The sequence below is a fragment of the Dama dama genome, chromosome 5 (assembly GCF_033118175.1).
Source record: "Dama dama isolate Ldn47 chromosome 5, ASM3311817v1, whole genome shotgun sequence".
Lineage (NCBI taxonomy): Eukaryota > Metazoa > Chordata > Mammalia > Artiodactyla > Cervidae > Dama > Dama dama.
In genome coordinates, this window is record NC_083685.1 from 96701720 (window position 1) to 96706997 (window position 5278).

Sequence of the window (5278 nt, forward strand, 5' to 3'; positions counted from 1 at the left end):
GTAGCGACTGCTGCCTCTGCCTTTTGCCACCATGCTGTCCCCAGCCAGAAGCCCAGGTGTCTGCTGGGCTTGGCCTGTACCCACAGCGTTTCCCAGGCGTCCTGTGAGCCCCGCTGGCCATAGAGGAGCCACTGACCCACAGGGTCGCTCTACAAGCCAGTGTCAGAAGCTCACGCGTTGGCCCGCTGCTCTCGCTGCACGGGGTGCGTGCTCGGTTGGCTGGAGAAGCAAGCAGCCCTGCTTCTGTTCATCCAAGGGTGGGGCTGTGTGGGGATGTGTGGGACTGTGTATCCTAGTGAGTGAACCTTTTAAAACACACATACACACTGCCTTTGTCTAAAGGAGCAGGCTGAGTGACTGTGATGGAAGTTTAGAGAGTTATGAGAAGGTACAGAGTTTAGTCAGGGACTCCTGTGAGTTGGAACCTGGGGCATCCCAAATTACAGGGGCATCCATCGTGGGTCTGGACGATGTGTTTTAGGGCTGATCCTTGCAGTGACAGTCCACCCGGCAGGAATCTGACAAGCTCACTGCCGGCCTTCCTACCTGCTCTTGGAGGTTTGGATGTTTCCCAGTTTTCCTCCCAGGGAGGATCTGATCCCTTTGAGCGTTGGGAGACCACAGATCCTAGGAGACTATTGTACAGATCCCAGCACTTGGGGTGCCTGTGTGAGCATCAATGCAGGAGTATGTATGTGAGACAGTATTGAGGCTTATGGGCTTGAGGTAGATGCCTTGTGGGTTTTTCAGTCTGTGAACATAAGTGCCTTGGAAATGCAGAAAAGGGAGTGACTTCCCAGCTGCACGTATCCTGAACAGTCTCTTTGAGAAGTGACATCTGAGCTAATTTGTAGAAGATAGGTAGATGTTTAAAAAATATTCCTGCCCTCCCTCGCCCAGCCCCCCAGAAGGGAGGAGATAAGATGGAGTAGAAGGACTGGAGCTCACTTCCTCATGAAAACACCAAAACACTGCTCACTGCGGAGCAACCAGTGACAAAACGAACTTAAAACAATGCTGTATAAGCGAAGAAGGAAAGGTGGTGGGAGGGGTGCTCTCATGACATCAAACCTTGTCTCTGCCGGGTGGATGACCCGAAAACGGGAAGATAATTATACACCCCAGACCTACGGGAAAGTCCTGAGCCCCACGTCAGGCTCCCCAGCCGGGGGTCTGGTATTGTGAGGAGGAGCCCCCAGAGCGTTTGGCTTTGAAGGCCAGCGGGCCTTGAGTGCGGGAGCTGCAGGGGCCTGGAGGGTGCACACAAGCTATCATGTGCACTGCGGCCCAGGGCACAGGCTGGAACCCGCAGGAGCCAGGGCGAGACCTACCTGTGGGTCTTGGAGGGGCTCCTGGGGAGATGGGGGTCGGCTGTGGCTCACTGTGGGGACAAGGACATGGGTAGCAGAGGCCCCAGGGAGTGTCCATTGATGGGAGCTCTCTCAGGATCAATGGAACAGGATAGAAAGCCTGGAAATAAACCCACACACTTATAGTCAGCTAATGTATGACAATGGAAGCAAGAATATACAATGGAGAAAAGACAGTTCTCTTCAAAAAGTGGTGCTGGGAAGACTGGACAGCTAGATGTCAAAGAATGAAACCAGAACATTAATGTCACACACAAAAATAAACTCAAAATGTATTAAAGACCTAAATGTAACATCGATGCTGTAAAATGGGTCCCCAACCTCCAGGATCTAATGCCTGGTGACCTGAGGTGGAGCTGATGTAATAATAATAGAAATAAAGTGCACAATAAACATAATATGCTTGAATCATTCTGAAACCGCTCCCTACCTCCAGTCCGTGGAAAAACTGTCTCCCGCAAAACTGGTCCCTGGTGCCAAAAAGGTTGGGGGCTGCTGCTGTGAAACTCTTTAGAGAAAAGCAGAGGCAGAACAATCTTTGACATAAATCATAGCAAGATCTTTTTGGATCTCCCTTCTAGAGTAATGGAAATAAAAACAAAAAGAGACCAATGGGACCCAATGAAACGTAAAAGCTTTTGCACAGCAAAGGAAATCACAAACAGAAATCCCTTGCAGTGGGAGAAAATATTTGCAAACGAAACGACTGACAAAGGATTAATCTCCACAATATTCAAAGAGCTCATGTAGCTCAATATCAAAAACAAAAAACCCCAAACCAACCCAATCAAAAAATGGGCAGAACAGACATTTCTCCCAGGGAGACTTACATATGACCAAGAGGTAAGTGAAAGTAATGTCTTGCCACATTTGTTACATTCTGAATTCCTGTATGTGTGTATTTGGGTCTATTTCTTGACCTTGTGTTCTATTCCATTGATCGCCCTGTGCAGGCTTACTTATTGTGGCTTTATGAAATGTTCCAATATCTGGTAGAAAAAGTAGGTTATTAAATTGGTGTTAAGCAGGGTAGCAATGCCAAAGAATGTCAAACTGCTGCACAACTGCACCCATCTCACAAGTTAGCTCAAAATTCTCCAATCTAGGCTTCAGCAGTACGTGAACCAAGAACTTCCAGATATTCAAGCTGGATTTAGAAAAGGCAGAGGAACCAGAGATCAAATTGTCAACATCCGTTGGATCATCAAAAAAGGAAAATAATTCCAGAAAAACATCTGCTTTATTGACTGTGCCAAAGCCTTTGACTGTGTGGATCACCACAAACTGGAAAATTCTTAAAGAGATGGGAATACCAGATCACCTAACACCTGCCTCCTGAGAAATCTATGCAGGTCAAGAAGCAACAGTTAGAAATGGACATAGACTGGTTCCAAATTGGGAAAGGAGTACATCAAGGCTGTATACTGTCACCCTTATGTTGCGCTTATTTAACTTATATGCAGAGTACATCATGCAAAATGCCAGGCTGGGTGAAGCACAAGCTGGAATCAAGATTGCTAGGAGAAATATCCATAACCTCAGATATGCAGATGACACCACACTTGTGGCAGAAAGCCAAGAAGAACTAAAGAGCCTCTTGATGAAAGTGAAAGAGGAGAGTGAAAAAGCTGGATTAAAACTCAACATTCAAAAAACAAAGATCAAGGCATCCAGTCCCATCACTTCACGGGCAATAGACGGAGAAATAATGCAAACAGAGAGTTTATTTTCTTGGACTCCAAAATCAATGTGGATGGTGACTGCAGCCATGAAATTAAAAGATACTCGCTCCTTGGAAGAAAAGCTATGACCAACCTAGACGGCATATTAAAAAGCAGAGACATTACTTTGCCGACAAAGGTCCATCTAGTCAAAGCTGTGGTTTTTCCGGTAGTCATGTATGGATGTGAAAGTTGGACTATAAATAAGTCTGAGCACTGAAGAATTGATGTTTTTGAACGGTGGTGTTAAAGAAGACTCGAGTCTTCTTGCTCAAGGGAAGCTTCTTGCTCCCTTCTTGTCCAAGGGATAGCAAGGAGATCAAACCAGTCAATCCTAAAGGAAGGCAGTCCTGAATATTCTTTGGAAGGACTGATACTGAAGCTCCAATACTTTGGCCACCTGATGTGAAGAGCCAACTTAACTAGAAACAACCCTGATGCTGGGAAAGATTGAAGGCAGAGGAGAAGGGGACGACAGAGGATGAGATGGTTGGATGCCATCACCGACTCGATGGACATGAGTTTGAGCAAGCTCCGGGAGTTGGTGATGGACAGGGAAGCCTGGTGTGCTGCAGTCCATGGGGTTGCAAAGAGTCGGGCACGACTGAGTGACAACTGAACTAAGCAGGGTAGCAGGCATTGGGGAAATCAATAGTACATTATTCAAGATCTTTCTCTAAATGGACTCACAATCTGGCAATAATCAGAACACTCTGAGTAAGGGTTCCTCTAGGATAGCCAGGAGCTGGATATGTGGGGCTTGGAGCTGAGGAGGGGAATGGGGGCTGCTGAGAGATTTGGGGGGCAAGTCACCCCGGGGATACGACTGGAGGGAAAAAAGTGGGCTGCATATGGAACTCAGAACACCAACATTTTAGGGGCAAGAGGAGCCTTGAAGGGAACTTGGAGAGGGTGATGTCCCAGAAAATGAGAGAAGAGCTTCAAACAGGAGGGGGAGAACATCAGAGTCCATGGGACTTGTCAGTCATCAGCAGGTTTGGGCAAAGCAGTCTCAGAAGTGTGGTGGGGGTGGATCTCAGGGATAGTTGGGAGGTGAGAAAAGGGGACAGCGAGATTCTGGTGGGAAGGAGATGAGAGAAGATAGGGCAGTGGGGGCCCTGGGGCGGGCAGGCTCCGTGCCACCTCCCTCCGCCCAGGGACTGTCCACTGTGCAGCCCACCGCCTGCCCCGCCTGCCCCTATTCTGTCCTCTGCACCGTTCCGTCTCTCGGGACCGCACGCCTCAGCCCAGCCCGTGGTTCCGGCCACGACCTCCAGGGAGAGGCACAGCTCCCCAGGCAGGTCTCGTGCTCTGGCCACCCCTAACCAAGGTGGAGCGCCAACGTGTTCGGAGGGGCTTTGGACATCCCCCGTAAAGTCACCGCTCCAGGGGCTCCCTTGGCAGTCCAGTGATCAATGCTGCACTTCCACTGTAGGGGGTAAGGGTTCAATCCCTGGTCAGGGCACTAAGATCCCACACACCATGTGGTGCAGCCAAAAAATGAAATAAAACCATCCCGCCTGTCCCCATCTCCCTTCGTCCAGCCCTCCCCCCGCTTCCCTACTCTCCACTCTAGTGCTTATCACCATGTGACATATATGATCTGTATGAATTTATATGGCCTTGTCTCCTCCCAATAGAATATAAGCACCATCAGAGCAGAGACTGTTTCATTTCAGTCTGTCCACTGAAGTAACTCCGTCTCAGATTCCCGGTCTGAGGTGGGGGCTTGGCAACCACTGAACAAGTAAAGACAAGTGAACGAGTCACTGAGGCAGAATCTCTGCAGGTCCCTGGGAGGTATCGTGACATGGGTAACTGAGGTCCTCTCGGTCCTGTCGGAGCTGAAAGTGGGGTCTGAACCAGCCTCACCCACAACTTGATATGCTCTGCAGGGGCCCATGAGGCTCCCTCCCCACTGACGGGTGTGTTTGTAGAGAGAGAGTTTATCCTGTCAAGCTGAGGTTGCTAAGATGTTCTTCCCTCACTCATCTGAAGAGGTCACTCAGAATTCAGCTCACAGAGCGATTGTCCCTCTTAAAAGGCTGAAGGCAGTGTTGACCGAAGCCTGGGCTGGGCTATAGGGCCCCTGGGACCGCTCTGCCCCTGCCAGCCAAGGGGACCTTTCCAGGGGCGGCTCTCAGAGCACCGGTCCTGCAGAGCCCACAGTGGCACCTCCCTGGCCTC